Source organism: Pan paniscus, chromosome 7 (genome assembly GCF_029289425.2).
Source record: "Pan paniscus chromosome 7, NHGRI_mPanPan1-v2.0_pri, whole genome shotgun sequence".
In the NCBI taxonomy this organism is placed as follows: Eukaryota; Metazoa; Chordata; class Mammalia; order Primates; family Hominidae; genus Pan; species Pan paniscus.
This window is the reverse complement of record NC_073256.2, coordinates 86896482-86915875: the sequence shown is the minus strand read 5'-3', so window position 1 is coordinate 86915875 and position 19394 is coordinate 86896482. Positions and strand designations below refer to the sequence as shown.

The 19394-nt window shown below is 38.9% G+C and overlaps 1 protein-coding gene across 2 annotated transcripts in view; it reads right to left on the bottom strand.

Annotated features, from left to right (window-relative positions):
* Window positions 1-19394, bottom strand: part of XKR9 (XK related 9) — a 551550-nt gene that overhangs the window by 38631 nt on the left and 493525 nt on the right. Inside the window, exon 1 of one of the 2 annotated variants that reach the window (XR_008626417.2) lies at window positions 17596-17664. The exons of the other annotated variant lie outside the window; for it this stretch is intronic. The gene's annotated coding sequence lies outside the window, so the exon portion shown is untranslated. Of the gene's footprint in view, window positions 1-17595; window positions 17665-19394 lie in introns of those variants that run through there. 2 annotated transcript variants of the gene reach the window in all.

The window sequence follows — 19394 nt, the reverse complement described above, 5'->3', positions numbered from 1 at the left end:
GGTATTACATATTCTCAAATCAATCATTTGACATTTTTATAGCATCACAAAATCTACACCTTCGCGCCAGCCTAAATCAACAACAAAAGCATCAGCCAAGACTGCATATATTACAGAATCCTTGTAAATCAGCAGTTGCCTTTAGGCTCGAGGGGCCTCCAAATTTGACCAGCTGTTCAAAACAGTAAAATCTCATTAGTTCAATGTTTAAGCACTCACCGGTGAGACCTACTTCAAAGTCATGAACACTCTGAAACCAATGAGAGAATAACCAGGAAACTTCTGTATTTTTAACTTAATTAACAAGCTGAGAACTTGATTTCCTGTCAACAGGAAAAAAGGGATAGCATGCTATTACAAATTGTTTTTCTTTTATTATTCCTCCCCTTCCTCTCTATGATGAGACACCTTTTTCCTAGTAGAAAAGAATTGATAGGACTCTGCTTCCTACAGTCAAGGTGAGCAACAGATGGTAAAAGCTATTTATATAAGCTTGGTGTTGACTTTTTTGATCCCTAAAAATTTGAATTAGTGATCATGTTGACATGGGCACCAGAATGGACAGAAGTGGCATTATCTTTTATCTTCGCTAAACAATGTTGTGGAAGGTTGCTTATCAGCATTTAAGTAAAATCCGTTATACAGCAGCCATCTTTCTTAAACACATGTCAGGAAGCACTGAAATGGTTGTTGGCAAGTGTGTTGCAGACAAAATCTGTCCTGACATCTATCAGATGGTAAAAAAAAGAGGAAGAAACTGAGGGTGTTATGAGTTTATTTATTGTTGTGGTTTTTAGTTTTACTTGCTTGGGGCAGAGAGATAAAGATGAGAGAAGCTATTTACCAAGCCCTGTTAACTCTCTGATCCTTGGCTGGGCCAGGCAAGAGATGCCACATCATGCTGTCATTTAGCACCAGATGTTTTCATCACTTTGTTAATGGTCTATATAGACCCAAAGTGTGTGACAAATATGCAGGTTTTTATTTGCCTGATGGGAAGGTTCTGGGCAGCATGGTGGTGGTCACTGGCATTGAGAGAAGACAGGAGGTAGAAGGTAGTGAGTGTGACTGTATCACCCACTGTTTGCCCATCAGAAGCTCCTGTATGGAACATGTCTGTCAGTATAGCAAAGCCCACTGACTGGAAACAAACTCTTGGGGCCAAGATTTGGTAAGGGGAGTCCAGCTGGCACATTAAGGAATGGAGGCTCACACCTGGCTAGACCAATAAATTTTTCCCCAAAGTGTGCATGCTGTCATGTTGGAGCACGCCCAACCTGTTCTTAAGTCTTGTCTTTTTGACATTTTGTTTGTATCTTACTAATGCATTCCACCTCTCTCAGCTTTAAAAATGAGGAGATAAAAGGGCTACCAGTAACCTTGTCATTGTCCCTATTTTGTTAAAGAATCATATCACTATCAGATTATTTTCCTGGTGCGTTTTGAAAAGGAAGCTTATTGACAGTAACATGTTTCTATTCAACATTGCTCCACTGTTACAGGACTTCACTAGACAGAGTTTCATGGGAGCAGTAGTTTGACACCTTCTAAATCATTAGTGTAAGAATCATGCCGTTACATCGTCAACGCTCAATAGATATTTGTTGGCTGAATGAATAAATGAAATCAATCTATTTTACCTGCTGTTTGGTGGCAAAGGAAAAGCTACCTCCTGTTAGAGTCACAAGGGCATGTCTGAAATTAACTTCTCTAGGACTTTTCTGCATTCCTTTCCATATTTCTCTGATATGATACAATTCTTGCATCTTCTAAAGGCAATTTGACTACCCATTTATCACATAGATTCCAAACACATTAACCAAAAAAGGGATAACCTTTTATGTTCTTAAAAACAAAAACAAAAAAACAAAAAAAAAACACACCAAACCAACCACAGAAAGCCACTGTCTAAGAACTTAGCTGACAATTTTTGTAGCGCAATCGGCTCTCACTGGCAAATCTTCTCAATTACCAGAATGGTTTTGGAAACCAGACCAGAGACAACATTAACATGCAAAATGCTGCCAGATTCTCACACAAGTTTTTAACATCACCCTTCATATTTGGTACAGATGAAAGGGTAATTGGAGGACTGTGGAAAATATGAGTAGTGGGGTCACAGATTCTTCTTTGCTTCTCACATATCCCTCCGCATTCTAGAAGGGAAGGAAATGGCTTATGTAATGTTATGCTAGTGTGAAGTGACTATTGTTTCAAAGTTGGTGCTAACCACCTAAGGCAGGTCGGGGTGTGGATCTGGCTTTCCAGCAGAGGGAACCGCGGAAGTCATGAGTGCCTTATGGTTTTGTTCCTCTTCCAGTATCCAACGCGAACTGAGCAGCAGCGGCACAAAACAAAAACACTTCCAAAAACCTGAGGTTCTTCTCTCCTAGCCCAATGATGTGCTTAACAGGAAAGAGGAAATGAAATTAAATGAAAACAGGTTTCCAAAAACATTATACTTACTGGCCAAATCAAAGTCCAAAAAAATGTTAACAGCCTATGATTATATCCTTGGTAAGGGAGGATCCAAAACATAATCCATCAGGAAAAAGACAGTCGAGTCCAAGATATTCCTTGAGAGGGAATCCCAGTAGTACACGAAGTAGCTCCAACCTTCCCCGCAGCAGGAAAGAGCAGTCCCTCTCCCTCTCGATCTGGTACATGAATCTACCATGCCAAAAACCCATTACAAAGCCAGCTCCCCAGCTTGGAAAGATGAGAAGGGCCTAGCAGAGTAGGCGTGCAGCTCTGTGCCCTGTGTCCTGCAGCCACCTAAGGCAGTTTAACATTTGGTCACTAAGCTTTCAGGGCACATGCTTCCAGACTGGCAAGGCATTCCAGAAAATGAGTTGACATTTTTTCTAACATGCTCCCTCTGCCATGGCTAATATTATGTCATCACCCATGCACTTAGGCTCTGGCATGTATTTGTTCACCTGGATCCTGCCAGTCATTTGAGCAATTAGCATTTTTCTTTGTGTATGCCTATTTCCCTAGGCATGTCTCAGCTTTTCTGCCTCACAAGTACCATTCTGTGGCTTCTACTGCTCCATGCATCTTTTCAACTGTTACTCACAGTTTCTCCTCCAAATTTATGTAGATCCGAAAAATTGAGTCATGTGACACCACAGATTTACCATTAGAAAGTTAAAGTCTCAGTTCTTTCACCAGACACTAATTTGGAGTGGGTTAGGGTGGAAGAAATTACGTATTTATTTTTTCAGTTTGTCATATTGACAAAAGAGCAATACAAATACACACATTATATAGGTTTGGGTCTGAGCTTCGAATGATTTAGAAATCCTACCATTTGTTCAATTTGTCTACTGAAATGAGTTGTAGGAATAAAAATCCATTTTAATCAGTCATACTGCCTTATTTAAACTTCTCATTAATATAGTTAAGAACTTCCTTTAGATGCGTTCAGACACTATATATTTAGAATTCCTTCTTTCCTTCCTTTACACTCTTGACAAGTTACCTGTGATACTTTTATGGGACAAAGATTTAGAATTGCTTTGCTTTAAAACATAACATCTCTTACATCATTGTCCAGATTCAAATTGTCCATTATTGTATCCATTTACTCAGCTAATATTAAGTGCCTATCATGTGCAAGTTTCTGTGCCAAGAGCTCAGAATATAAACATAAATCAGAAATTTTACACTCAAGAGACTTAGATTATTAAGGAAAATAATATGAATAATCAGAATGCAAGATAAGAAAGGCAGATAAGGGAAATACAGATAATTATGCTAGGGCAGTTCAGAGAAATACTTTTAGATAGAGGAACTTCAGAGAAAGTTTCTTGAAGTCATTTTTAAGATCGAAGAATGAGTTCACAAACATGTACATGTGGTGCATATATATTACCACATTGCATTTTTAAAATTTGTCTGTCTCTCTCTGTCATTACACAGCAAGCTCCTTAAGGGCAAGGGACACTGTTTTATCCACATTATGAATTTTTCCTAATACCTAGACAACACCTGGGATGTGCTCAGTAAATGTTTATTGAATGCATAACTTTATTAATAATTAATTTGGTCATGGGGAGAACTCCAGGCAGAGGCCATAGATAGCAGTTGATTACAGACAGATTCTTTTGATTCCATTATTTGGCAAATACAGAATCTTTCAGCTATGAAAAATAAAGCAATATGTTTCTTGTTCCATTTTAAAGTTTATTTTTATTTGAAACAATCTTCTTTGTCTTCTCCCCATGTCCTGTTCCATGAATTTGCTGGGCGTGCCTGAATATGCTGAGAGTAACAGTGCTCAGGGTAGAAATTTCCTTTTCTCACCCCAGTTCCTCAGCACCTTCCTGGCTGAGTGAGGGTTTCATTCGTGGCCTCTCGAAAATGTGGGAATGTTTCACCAAGGCTACACTGAGGATTAACCAAACTCAGGCAAGTGTTTGGAGAGATTTAGATGAAGGTCCCCCTGGACTTACAAGGTATTAATTCAGTGGAATGTTTAGAAAATCATGCAGCTTGGCTCAATTCTTCAAACTTGTGAGGCTCTGTTTTGGAGTTATTGCTATGTTCCCATTTCTAACAGATCATAGTCCATTACCATTCACAGCATGGGAAAAGACTTAGGGAAAAGAGAAAGAGAAAACAAAGCCTGAAGCCTACATCACTTCAATATCTGTGTGTGTGCTGTGCGTGTGCGTGTGTGTGTGTTGTGGGGATGGGTGATTGGGAAGAGTGTGCTAAATAACTAGAAGAAAAGTGAGATCCAAAGAGGTTCAGGGTAGATAAAAGAAAAGAGACCCTTCTCCCATTTTATAGACAGCCTAGGACTGAATCTTTCTTTCCCATTTCCTTTATTCTCAGTATTGTTTATATAAGTTAAACGATAGAGAATACCCTTTTATTTTAAAAAGATTCTTAGTAAATCCATTTAATTATATTTGAGAGGTGATTTACATTCAGGCAAACATTGTGATCTCAAAGTCATTTTAATTAAAGATCTTCACTTGTTGAATCATGGGGAGTGCCTGGGAATGGCATTTTCTTGACAACTCTTAACAAAGGCCTATAACACCAGTTTACATACAATTACATGTACAACTTAGTATGTTCATACTTATGAACTATTGGATACTCACTAACACCCTAGAACGGTCATCAGCCTCATTTTTTAATCCACATTTCACAGAAAAACAGACTCTAGCTGAATAACTTGATTTCCATTAACTACTAATTAGCCACTTTCTAAATGTTATTTCATTTAATCCTTACACCAGCCCTACAAGAGAAGTGCTAACATCCCTCAATACAGATTATTTCTTCAAATTAGAGAAATCAGGTACTTTCCAAAGTATCACAGAATTTGTAAAATGGTGACTGTACTTAGTTAAAATGGCCATTAGAGCATCAATGCTATTCTCTAACCACATTCATTTATTCATTCAACAACATCTGCATGAGTGCCTACTACGCATCAAGTACTGTTCTAGGTACTCTAGATATATCAATACGTTTCGGTGTTTACATGTTCAAAATGGAGATAAATGAATTATACTCCATGTGTATATGTGTGTACACATACCTACTGGTGCTCTATTGCTATGAACCACCAGTTTCACCAGGACTAAATTTCACAAGTGGAAACAGCTTATATGTTTTGAGTACATCAAGCACTGCTCAAGGGGCTGCAATAGCCACTGCCAAGATTTTTCCTGCACTGTTTAGTCAGAATCCAACGAGTACATCTTGCAAGAGCCACCCCCAGAGCCTTAATGGCTAAATGTAGTTTCTTAACCCACAATCTTAGTCTCAGAATCCACTGTTAGACAGGATAAATCAGTGGTAAAGCTAAGGGTATTCATATTAAATTATATCTATTTACGTTTTGTCGATGGTCCGAAGAATTTGATGATCCTGATCTGGAACTTAATAAAATGTTGATATTTTTGTGTAAGAATCCATGGTATTATATAGAAATGATTAGTTTACAAGGTTGTATGCAATTCAGCCATCAACTGTTTCTTAGGGAATTTGGAGAGCACTACGCTACCATTCAAATATTTTCTTTCTTTCTCTCTGCCCCTACTTCTAATGTTAATTGATTTGCTCCATGAAATGCCCTGTAAAATGGCCAGATGTTGTAAGAGAATCTTGATAGTATGGGAATTCAGCAGGAGACTCCAGCAGCATAAAGCGATGCTCAAATTTCTCCAGCTCTTAATTTAGCAAAAACAAAGACTCCCACTTTAAGTGGGATTATGAAAAATCTCCTGGATTTCACTAGTAATGTCTAAGAAAAAGAAAAATTGTCCACTACTCCTACTACTAAACACACAAAACAGGATTTTATTAACACAGAATAAGTTACTGTGGACTGATAGCCAGGAGATCTAGGTTGATTCTTAACTCTGCTATTGTCTAGCTGTGTGATCCTGGACAAATCAAATGCTCTCTGTGTCTCATGATCTCAGTTTTCCAAATAGATGTTGAACATGGTAAGTGTGCTTCCATTAGGTATGAACAAACTATTGTGGGGATTTAGGGGAGCAAGTAACACTCCCAGGGGAAGTCACAGATTTCACAGAGGTGGTCCAGTCTCTGAAGGAGTTTTGCATGCTGAAAAAGGAACAGTAATGAGGGGAAAGGATGAGATAAGGGTCATTGTGTATTTACAGCAGTGTTTGTAGTCACAATCAACAGCCATTTGCAGAGATTATCATAAAAGGGGGTGAGGTGTGATGGCATATTTATGGATTAGGGAAAGGCAGCGAATAATTGCAAAAAAAATTGCATAGACAAGGCTGTAAAATGAGTTCTGCGCAAATTATCCAGGACCTTATGTGGCTCACTTAGTTTAGATTTTATCCAGAAGGTAGCAAGTGGCCAATGGCAATTTTTGTTTCTTCTTGTTTCACAGTAGGACAAGATTTTTAACGTAGGATGAAGGATGAGAAGGTAAAGAATGCTTAGGAGATCAATTAGGAATACAGTGCTCTATACCAGGAAAGACATAAGGGTATAGATTTAAAACCTAGCAGATGTTGAAGATGTTCTTAGGGAAAATTAACAAGATATTGTGACTTGGGGGAAAAAGAGAAACCAAAAAATCAGTAGGGCTATGGAGTTTCTAATTTGAGAGGCTATACATAATGACATTTTGGTCAACAACAGACTACCTATACCACAGTGGTTCCATCAGATTATAATGGTGCTGAAAGACTCCTATCACCTAGTGATGGTCATAGTGCAATGCATTACCTTTTCTCTGTTTAGATGTATTTAGATACACAAATACTTACCATTGTATTACCATTGCCTACAGTATTCAGTACAGTAACATGCTGTACAGGTGTGTAGCCTAAGAGGAATAAACTACACCATATAGCCTAGGTGTATAGCAGGCTGTACCATCTAGGTTTGTGTAAGTACACTCTGATATTCACACAACAATGCAATCACCTAATGACGGATTCCTCAGAACATGTCCCCATTGTTAAGTGATGCATGATTGTACAGTGATCCTATAGAGACAGATGATCAAACTTGAGCACACGTCAGAATCACTGGAAGGCTTGCTAATGCAGACTACTGGGCCCTGTCCCCCAAACTTTCAATTTAATAGGTCTTGGTGGGGTCCAAGAGCTTGCATTTCAACAAGCTCTCAGGAGATGCTGCTGCTACTCTGGAGATCACCCTTTGAGAACCACTGATGTAGGATTTAAGGGAGTGGAGAGTTCATTTAAAAGGGAAGCAAGCTGACGGGTTAATTTCTAGGTATGCAATGTTTAAGCAACCTATGGAGCATGTTATACACACACATATATGGATATATATACACACAAAGATACATAGGATATATATGCGTATCCATATATATATAGGATATATATAGTATCCATATATATAATATATATATAGGATATATATAGTATCCATATATATAATATATATATGGATATACTCATATATAGGATATGTGTGTATATATATCCTTCTATATAATAAGGATATATATATCTCCTTATTATCTCTCACCCCTCTAGCTACAAAATCCAAGACAGCAATGGTGTGTTTGGTTCACATCTATATCCCCAGTGCCTAGCACAATGCCTAGAACATACCTGTTGCTCAGTAAAAATCTGCTAAATGAATGAAAGAATGTTGAATTAATCCAGGTTGAGATGACCAGGAGGTAATTGTAAATATGGATTATGAATTTCGGAGAGAAGTGACATCTGTTCATATGAATCGGGATATACAGACTGAAGAAGGATGGTTGTTAAAATGGTCATACTGCCCAAAGCAATTTACAGATTCAATGCTATTCCTATTAAACTACCAATGAGATTCTTCACAAAACTGGAAAAAATATTTTTAAAATTCATATGGAGCCACAAAAAAGCCTGACTAGCCAAGGCAATCCTAAACAAAAAGAACAAAGCTGGAGGCATCATGCTACCCAACTTCAAAATATACTGCAGGGCTACAGTAACCAAAAAAGCATGATACTGGTACAAAAACAGATACATGGACCAATGAAACAGAATAGAAAACCCAGAAATACGACCACACGCCTACAACTATCTGATCTTTGACAAACCTGACAAAAACAAGCAATGGTGAAAGGATTCCCTATTCAAAAAATGGTGCTGGGAAAACTGGCTAGTCATAGGCAGAAGACTGAAACTGGACCCCTTCTTTACACCATATTCAAAAATTAACTCAAGATGAATTAAATACTTAAATGGAAAAACCAAAATTATAAAAACCCTGTAAGACAACCTAGGCAATACCATTCACGACATAGGAACAGGCAAATATTTCATGACAAAGACACCAAAAGTAATTGCAACAAAAGCAAAAACTGACAAATGAGATCAATTAAACTAAAGAGTTTCTGCACAGCAAAAGAAACTATCAACAAACAGACAACCCACAGAATAGGAGAAAAATTTTTCAAACTATGTACCTGACAAAAGTTTAATATCCAATATCTATAAGGAACTTAAACAAATTTATAAGAAAAAAACAACCCCTTTAAAACCTGGGCAAAGGACAGGAACACTTTTCAAAAGACCACATACATGTGGCCAAAAGTCACATTGAAAAAAGTTCAACAGCACTGATCATTAGAGAAGTGAAAATCAAAATCACAATGAGATACCATCTCACACAATTCAGAATGGCTATTGTTAAAAGGTCAAAAAATAACAGATGCTGGTAAGGTTGTAGAGAAAAAGGAACAATAATACATTGTTAGTGGTAGTGTAAATTAGTTCAATCATTGTGAAAGAAAGTGCAGTGATTCCTCAAAGATATAAAGACAGAAATACCATTTGACCCAGCAATCATGGTTACCGGGCACATACCCAAAGAAATATAAATAGTTCTATTATAAAGACACATACACACATATGTTCATCGCAACACTATTCACAATAGGAAAGACATAGAATCAACCTAAATGCCCATCAATGATAGACTAGATAAAGAAATTGTGGTACATATACACCATGGAATACTATGCAGTCATAAAAAAGAATGAGATCATGTCATTTGCAAGGACATGGATGGAGCTGGAGGCCATTATCTTTAGCAAACTGAGGCAGGAACAAAAAAACAAATACAACATGTTCTCTAAGTTGGAGCTAAAGGATGAGAACACATGGACACAAAGGGGAATAGCACACGCTGGTGCCTATCAAAGGGTGAAGGGTGGGAGGAGGTAGAGGATCGGGAAAAGTAACTAATGGGTACTAGGCTTAACACCTGGGTGATTAAATAACATGTACAACAAACCCCCATGACACAGTTTGCCTAAGTAACAAATCTGCACATGTACCCCTGAGCTTAAAAGTTAAAAAAAAGAAGGCAGATAAATTCTTTAGAGCTGATATTTTTCAAATCCTTAAGAAGTCCAGGAGAATTATGTATAAGAAATTCCACTGAGCTCATAAACTTTATAGGTAAGTGCCAATAAATGGTTGAAGATGGAATCCATGTTTTGAGTCTCTCGCAGTCTGAGCAATAAGTTTATAACCTGCAAAGCTAAACACCACGTGTTCCTACAAGTGTGGAAACAAACACTGAAGGAGGAACTTCTGCAGTTGGAGGGAAGCCGGACTAGGTAATCTCTCAGTTCCTTTCCAATTCTAATACAGTGTATATTTCGATTCTATGGCTAAAGTGAGGAGTGGGGAGCCATGGGCAATTGTAGGTTCACATGAACTTGAAAGGAGGGATACAGTAGTTGAATGGGGGCAGTAGAGCCAACCAAAATTTATTTCAAAATGGGAAAGACAAGCATAATAAAAACACAAGAACGAACGAAGATACCACAGGGAAAAGAAACATGTGAATCAGGACACCAGTGAAATGCAGGCCATGACCCCACCCCCAACCTATTGCAAAAAGTGGATGGACCATTTCAAATCCTAGCCAAGACCATGCCACACACAGCATTGCAAATCAATAAACCAGGCAGCTACTCTTCTATTGTCTCTTCCTCCTTGCTAATTAGAAGTGAATAGATTCTTATGGGAGAATAAAGCTTTTGCTTATCAGAATACCATAGAACATCCTTGTGCTGAAATATCACAGCTCTGGCATCAGAAACATCAAGAAAAGACATATATATTCTAATTCTGGCACTTACTCTTACAATGGATTATTTTTAGAAGGAAAGTACATAAATTAGGCAATATTTTGCAGAGAAGAGAATTATTTTTATCAGTAAAGGAAATCTGTGGCCTGATAGTGATATAACGTGGTCCTCTCAAGTTAGAATATGCTTTTTCCTCTGCTACTGGTTTAGAAATGCCTTAGAAATACACAAAGGATTTAAAAAAAAATAGGAGTGCAGTGCCTCAGGGAGTACCGCTAGTTTAAATAACACATGAAAAGTATTTATGAGCCCTTTTTTATGAGGTGGTCAAAGAAAAGACCATCCAGCATGTAACATAAGACTGGCTGAAGAAGAAAGCATTTCCAAACCACATTGGAGAGTTAAGCATGAATGGAATTTTATTTCAGTCTCTATTGCTTATTTAAATTAATGGTGTTTTCAGATGGGGCCTAAATGATAATACAGATCAAGGTGAGGCTTGCCAAGAGGAAAATATACTAGTCTATTATTCAAAGAATGTTACTAGATAATGCTGAAATAATTTGAAATATATGGGTTTAGCAAAAAGGGGATTTATGGAAGAGATATGTGGCTGTAACATGCCCAAGTCCATTTCGCATTCTGTGGGTTGAGTATTTCGCTAGAGTCAGGGCTTTGGAACTACTCCATGCTCAGCAAATGTGGCTAGGTTGCCTATGGCCTACAAGGTCAGAGCATTGCACACACAGAACCACAACATGTTGTTATAGAACCAGGTCCAGTCGGCTACAAAATGGGCTGTTCTTCATTTATTCAATTGTTCCAACTGACCCCTCTAAAGAGTGCATGCCTTTTGCTTTATTTCTCCTAAGTGGTAATGGGTCTGAGCTAATCTACTCATGATCTACTTTCTGGGCCCCTTTGTGACAAAGAGCATGCCCTGGTGTGTGACAGCTGGCAAAGGTTATGGGTTGTGGATGCAGCCATGGAACAGAATAAAGATAACTGGCCCCTAGAGGCATTAAACTGAGATCCTAGGCCTCATTAATTCCCTGTCTTATAATGAGCATCTGCCCTGTGAGTTGTATCAGTAACAAACTGTAATGGTAAAGTGTTCCCTGAGGCCACCAGTTGATTGAGTTCCATAGCTGTGTCAAGAGTATTGATGTGTTCAACCCTTAAATGAATGCCTAATGCTTCTGGTCATTCATTCATTTATTCCACAAACATCAATTAAGAACTGACTACATTCTAGACACTGTACTAGGCTATAGCCAAACTTATGTGATTTTCCACCAAATTCCTTTTGGATACTACAAACATAGCACAGTGTACTAAATCTGAAGTTAGCATTTCTGGATCAGAAAAGCAAGCCCCATTTTTTGTTTAAAAATTTAAAATAGAATCCACTGGATCATTAACACAGCATCAGCATTCCTTCTCAAAAAGCCCCTGTTTCAAGTTCAGAAGCATCAAGCCAAATTATATATTTTAGAAATCTCACACTTAATAGAGACATCATAGAAGTCCACTTAGAAAAAGAAATGCAATATTAGACAGTATATGTCATTTGTGTATCCACAAAGTAACTATAAATACATAAATAATAAAAATACAAAATAATTTATGTATTCATAAAATATTATGAAGGTGAAGAAAAGGAAATTAGGTGATAGGAAATTCCATTTTCAATTAATTTAGTAAAACCAATCATTTTTCATTCCCTTTTACAGAACTAAACTGATTTTATGATAAATTTTAAGCATTTACTTCTTTTTCCCCTTGGTCATCTTTCTTATCACCAAACTTTTGGTTTGTGGTGGTTTGGATAGTTATGGAAATGACTGATGTATATCATGGACCCTGACTTCTTTCCATTTATAAGGGACACAATCAGCTGGCACGCAAGGCAGCTTGGCACATATATAACCCCCATCTCCTCCTCCTTGGTGCCTATTCTCCACTTCCCCGATCTTTCTTTCCAACCTCCTTGCCACATAGAATAGTAGTTTACCAGCAGGAGGGAACCCCATCCTGTGACTGCTTCTATGCAAGAACACTGGATATAGAACAAAAAGTTGTCTACTCTTCAGTAGTTGTCAAGCCGAACCCAAGGTAAATGAGCCCTTCTCATCTTGTGGTGGGAATAACTCTCCAAGAGGTAGAGGGGAAGTTTAATTTGCTTTTAGTAAGAGCTAATCTGCAATTCCTCACTTTTCATTATAGCAAAGTAATTTTCAAAATATATCTTGCCATACCAAATACAGATCAAATGAAAGCAGAAAGCAGGACACTGCCTCCATTTATTTGTTGCAGTCTTTACTGAGCCTGGTGGAGGCTGAAGTCTGTCTTTTGCGCAGCAACTCACTACAATGTTTACCAGCACAATGCCATGTGATGGAAAGGGTTTTTAATCTAATTGTGGGTTTCCAGCCATATTTGAAAAGCAAAAATTTATGATTTTTTTTTCAATTAATCTATCTTGCAGTTTGGCAAACAAAGAACAACTTAACTTCTGCAAGACCATATTTGTTCGATTTTTCCTTGAAAATACACAATGTAATACCTCCAGTCTGCCTAATTAATTGGAAAATTTTTCCTTTTTCTTTCCCAGAGGCAGGCATACTTTCATTCTAAAACAAAAAGCTGTTAATGACTGAATCCAAATGCAACCCTAGTGTCTCCAAGAATATTTTAGATTATCTAGTGGTAACCTTTTTTGGACTGTACCAGCAGCTTAAAAGTTATGAATATGAGCTCCTACCAGTGTTTACCCAAGAAGCTACTTCAGTGCATTTTCATAGGTGACAGAACATTGTTCATGAGGTAAGCCTTCCAGCAGTATCAATTAGTGAGCATTTTAACTATGATGAACACACACAAGGTCTTGGCTCCCTTGACAACTAAGTCTGAAGCAATGTTTTTTTTTGATATATAGTTTTCCTATTATGGATATCTTGCAACCAAGAGCAGAATTCCAGTTCATACTCTTGACGACCGAAATGCCCTGATTCACTTATTGTACTACAGAATACCTATTCTATGTCAGAACTGTGCTAGGTACTGGGCTATTTGGGTATACCAGATAGCAGAGTTGCTCCAGTACCTAGGGACCTCTGAAAATAGAAAAACCTGACTTGTATTAACAAGGATTAATCAAGATTCTTCTCTGCCTTGGCCATCATGTCTGGCAGTTCTATGAAATGCTGCGATTGCCTATGGACTTATCTGTAATAAATTTGGAAAGAGAGCCACTGAGTCCCTGATTCATTCATTTACTTGAAATATTTGAGTACCAACTTTGGACCAGGCACTGTTCTAGGTCCCAGGGCCATTCTTCTTGCAGAACCTGCACTCCATATCCTTAAATTTAATAGCATTTTATCAAGATGATTTTCTACAGACTCAACAGAGGTTGAAAAGACCTCTGTTGTCCGAAGCCATGAACTGTTATTTGTACTGATTGTATTAGTGATATCCACTGGCACATACAGCATAAGGAAAAATCATTTAGGAAGCCATCCTTCTGCTTTCTGAGACTTATGGATGTATAGTTCCATTGACTGAGGCTTGGTTATGTGCCAGTGGAAATATCCAATTTGAAGACCGAAGCCAGTCCTGCAGAGTCACCAGAGGACTTCATCATGGGCAAGGCCATCTCTCTGCGAGGCCTCCAAGAGCTCCAGCTACCCCTGCTCCCAAACACACACGGGTCTGCTCCAGCACGGAAACATGGGATAGGAAGCTGTGACAAAGGCAGGAGGGCATTTAGTAGATGGATTACATTTGCAAATATCGCTTAAAAAGCAACAGGGAGCTTGAGGCTGATGGGCAATAATTTTTATTGCATTTATTATCATTCTGAGCAGAATAAAAAGTAATGTGAGAAACCCTGATTTATAAAAGGACTTTGCAATCACAGCAGTCTAAGTTCTCCTTCTGACTACACTGCCTGCCACCTGAGCATTCCAAGCAAACTCCTTCATCGCTGAGTCTCCATTCTCCTGTCTGTAACAAGAAGACTATGGTGCCTATACCTTCGGTTTTTCTGAGCAAGTCAGGAGAAAGTGCCTAGCTTGGTGCCTCATACAAAGTAGGGGCTCAAATGTGTTACAAATCTGCCCCTTTCGCACTTTATATGGTGTAACTTTGTGCCTTTATGGATGACTGAGAAGTAACACAGCATATCCACATCAGAGTTCCATAGCGTACAGTAATGTGAAAGTCTCAATATACTATTCACCCTATTCAATCATTCTACTAACTAATGACCATGTTCTATGTGAAAGGCACTGTTTCAAGGAGGACAACTGACATCAAGATTTGTGTTATCACATAGTCATTTAATTCCAGATCTGTAATATTTTTAGGTAAAGCTTTGAATCAATTGCTTACCAAGGATATTTGAAGAAAAAAACAGATTTTCTTCTATACTTCCTATGTATGTCCAATTTCTTTTGTTTGTTTGTTTGTTTTGTTTTGCTTTTCTGAGACTGAGTCCTGCTCTGTTTCCCAGGCTGGAGTGCAGTGGTGCGATCTGGGCCCACTGCAACCTCCACCTCCTGGGTACAAGTGATTCTCCTGCCTCAGCCTCCCAAGTAGCTGGGACTACAGGTGCGCGCCACCACACCCAGCTAATTTTTGTATTTTTAGTAGAGACGGGGTTTCACCATGTTGGCCAGGATGGTCTCGATCTCTTGACCTTGTGATCTGCCCGCCTCGGCCTCCCAAAGTGCTGGGATTACAGGCGTGAGCCACTGCACCCGGCCTGCTCAATTTGTTTTTAAGAGGCAGGATTCCAATCTCACAGTTAGAAAATGTGGTATTCAGGGTAGCAGTTATAATACTGTGACTATATTTCTCAAGCCATAAATTGACATGTGGTCTGACAAGCATAAAGTGTACTTCTGGAGACAGTGGGATAGAATATTTGAAATCAGAACTGGAAAATTTGGGACATATGAAGGCTATAAATAGTGGGCAGAGACTGAGCTGGTTCCAGCAGAGACTCGATTCCTACTGAGAACCACATAATTAGCCAGCCCCCATTTGTTACACATATAAATACTGGTACATAAGACAGGCAATTTAAACCAGCAGAGTAAACAAGCCATGCCTGTGCCAGAGGGCCGCCTGGCACACACATTGTTGTTCCCGGAGGTCTGCAAAGCCCTGTGCAGGATGAAGCTGCCTTTGAGGAATTGACAATTCAGCTGGGAAATAAAGCCAGCACACTGATATTGAGAGCTAAACACACCCACACACTGCAGTGTGTTCACTGACATGAAATGGTTAATCTTCATTGGCGCTTCCTTCTACAGGAGGGTGATTTTACACAGGAGATTTTAAGGCATCCATGCTTCTTCCCGGTGGGAGAAACTGCCTTTTGCTCAAATCCATCAAGAAGTCACTTCTCCTACCTAGGCTGACAAAACAATACTGGGATTAGAGCAAGATAGAGAGCTGGAGCTGGGAGTAGCAGCAGGCAGCAGGCACTTCACAGAGCATCTTTCAGGGGATTATCCTTCTTTTACTTTCACATTATTATTAGGAATAATGGATAGCATCTCTCTACAAAATATAAGAACCCTGATGCAAGACTTTGACTGTTCCAACACAGAATGACAATGAACAGGAAGTGTGTGGGGCACAAACTTATCAAAATAATGATCAAAACAATCCCCATGGTGAAACTATGAAGATGAAGGAGATTGCTCGGAATGCTCTGGCGGCAGGCAGCGTAGTCATAGTTGGTACCTATCAGACACTCTAAGAGCCTTGAATGTGTCCTCTCTTAATCTCATCTTTTACAGGGAAGGGCATTGAGGCTGAGAGACATTAAGAGACACTTGCTCAAGTTCACACAACTTCCAGTAAACTGTACAGCCCCAAATTGAATCTAAGTCTTCCAGCTCCATGATTCTAAACATAACACCCATGGCAAGAGGAAAAATTTTGTAAAAGGACTCATCCATTTCCAACGAAAGACCAAAGCAGAGACTATTCTTTCAGCCTTACGGCTCCTCACCACACAAGCATCAGAATCACTAAGGAACATCTTGGAAATATTGATGCTTGGGGCCCATCCTGCAATTTCTGATTCAGGGGCCTGAGCATGGGCCTGGGTCTCTGGATTTTGAAGAAGTTCCTCAGCCTATGCTGGTGATTTTCCTACAGACTTATTAAAAACTTTGACAAACCCAGCTCTATCTGGCTGAGCTTCCACTTATTTCTTAGTGAAAGGGATTTCAAGTCTGCATCTAATGTTACTATTTAGTATTTGTTGGTTGCCAAGTATAAGTCCACCTCTGATGAACATGCAGGAATGGCCAAATAGCTCTAATTCCTTGGTAGTGGTTCAGGCATTCTCCAAAAAATTTTGAGTTTTTCATAAAATTCCATAAATTTCATAAAATTCTCTAGTTGATACCTAGAGATTTTATATTAGGTTGAGGTCTACTCTGGGTGACACATTCTTGACTACTGTAATAAACTAATATCAGAATAAGCCCAAACCAGGCTAAAGAGCACTCTCACAGAATGCACTCAGGATGGCCAAGTTTGTGAAAAAACTAGAGGCAAGAAACAGCAGCCAGGGGGTAGGTATAGCTATGCAAACACTGTGCAAACACAACTCAGGTGGCTTTTGCTAAATGGAATATATAAATTTAAACATATGGCATACATACTTCCACTAACATCAAATTCCAAGAATACTAATCTCTACAAATTACACAAAATAGGAAGGCAGATAGAATGAAGAAAATGAGTCCATTTCCAAAACCTTCATTTGAAAATTTTTGGTCTTCTACCACAGAGATGGGTATGAAAGAAAAACATTGGACCAAAATATTCAACTCCATATTTCTGTAAAGTTCAAACCTCAGAAGTTATCTATTCTTTAATGTCTTTAACTCCATTCCTACTGAAGAATGGAGTTAAACATGGTACACTGGACTCTTGGCTCAATGCTGGAAAACAGAATGCCGCCAAGGACAACTTATATTTCTGACCTGTCTCTGCTGCTCAGTGGTTTAGGTAAAAGATTTGACCTCGATGCCTCCATTTCTCAATCTGAAAATCTGAGAGGAAGGAAGAGGAATGTTGGTAGATGAGAAGCACCACATTTGTACTATACTTATGCTCTAATTGCAAACTACCCACAGCTATGTATATTCTGTTTTATGTACTTTATAAGAGTCAGATGTGGAATTCCCTGTGGTGGTGGTTGGTTTAACTCTCTAGAAACTTGAAGGCAAGTAAGAACTAAAAAGAAACTCAAGAAATAGACCTTAAAAATTAAACATTTTGAATATTTTCCTTCCTAATTTGTTTTGTAAAGAAGTAGAGTGCAGACTCTCCTCAAAGGAGCGTTTTCAAGTGAATCATAATCACATGCATGTGCAAAGCCATCAGTGAAGTCTAGATGTGCAATTAAATGCCTAATTTTGCTTAAAGAGCCCTGCATTCTTTACTCCCTGACTACGCCCTCAGGAAAACACACAGTAGCCTTCTCTCTTGAGTACTGGTTCTTTAAAGTGTTTATATGCCATGAAAGTGCAACTATGTGCCCAATTAGGGGTGCAATTGCTGGACTGAAGCATGAAAACTCAGCTTTAGCCCCTACCATGCTGGATAATTCTCCAGATCCTGGTTACCAACCCAAAGGGTCATATTAGTCAGCTTCCTCTGTCATCCTGGGGCTCAGTGAGAAGCATTAGATTCTTTTATTCTTTGCCAGTCTTTGAAAGGGTATGAGGGAGAAACAGTCAAACCAATGATTTTATAGTGTTCTTTTAGAGGGATTTTATATATTCCTCAACTAAATGATTAAAAACTATCCTCAGATATTGCCCTGCTGATGTGGAGAGAGGTAAATATGGTAGGGAATACGGAAAGAAAAATAGGAACTCTTCCTTTAATTCTGTCTCTTTCTACAAATCCTGATCAAGCCAATTTTCAGCCTGTTGAAGAGAGACTGTGGATTACCAAGATAGACCCACTGCTAGGGAACTATAGCATATGTTCTCAAAAGGTTGTGCAGTAAGAATTTGGAATATTCTCTATTTAAAAATCATAGATAAATCTCTTTCATTGAAGGTTTTATACTGGCCATCCCTTTCCTCAAGTAACTGCCAAATCAGGTCATGGCCAGTGGTGGAATGGGCTGGGCGAGAAAGATCCGCACCAGGGGTTAGACACCCCACTCCACAGGGCAACCAAGAAGAACAGGACCCAATGGTAGATAAGAGGAAGAAGTCTAGACATGGAGGCGTGTACAGAGATTTCTGAGGAGCAGGCAGGGAGAATAAGGGCAAGAAGAGGAGAACTGGTGCCAAGCAACATGTAACAGCCATGGGAGTGAGATGCAGAACTTCAAGCTCTAGGTAACCACTAGGAAATGGCTGACTTGATTCCTTGTATTTCTTCTTTGGTTCCTCATATCCTTTAATTCCTTGTATTCAGCTTTTCCTCTGGGATTTCCTCTTGGCCATGAGAAACAAGACAAAAAACCCAGGTTTTGGGACCTTTTGCCTAAACTTTTACTGTACTCCTACTATGTGTCAGGTGTTGATTATAGTAGTGGGTGTTGATAATATAACGGTAAACCAGTAGATGAAAGTAATAGTCAGGAGGAGATCTAATGAGATGCTTGGACTCAGGGCATCTATTACTTCTACAGACTCAGGGCATCTTTCAGCAGATTCCAAAGTCTAGGATGACATGTAAGTGATTTCAGTTAGAGGAATTCACGTTCTGTTGGAACAGAGCTCCAGCAGGCAAGTCTGGACCCTGAATTACTGGTGTATGT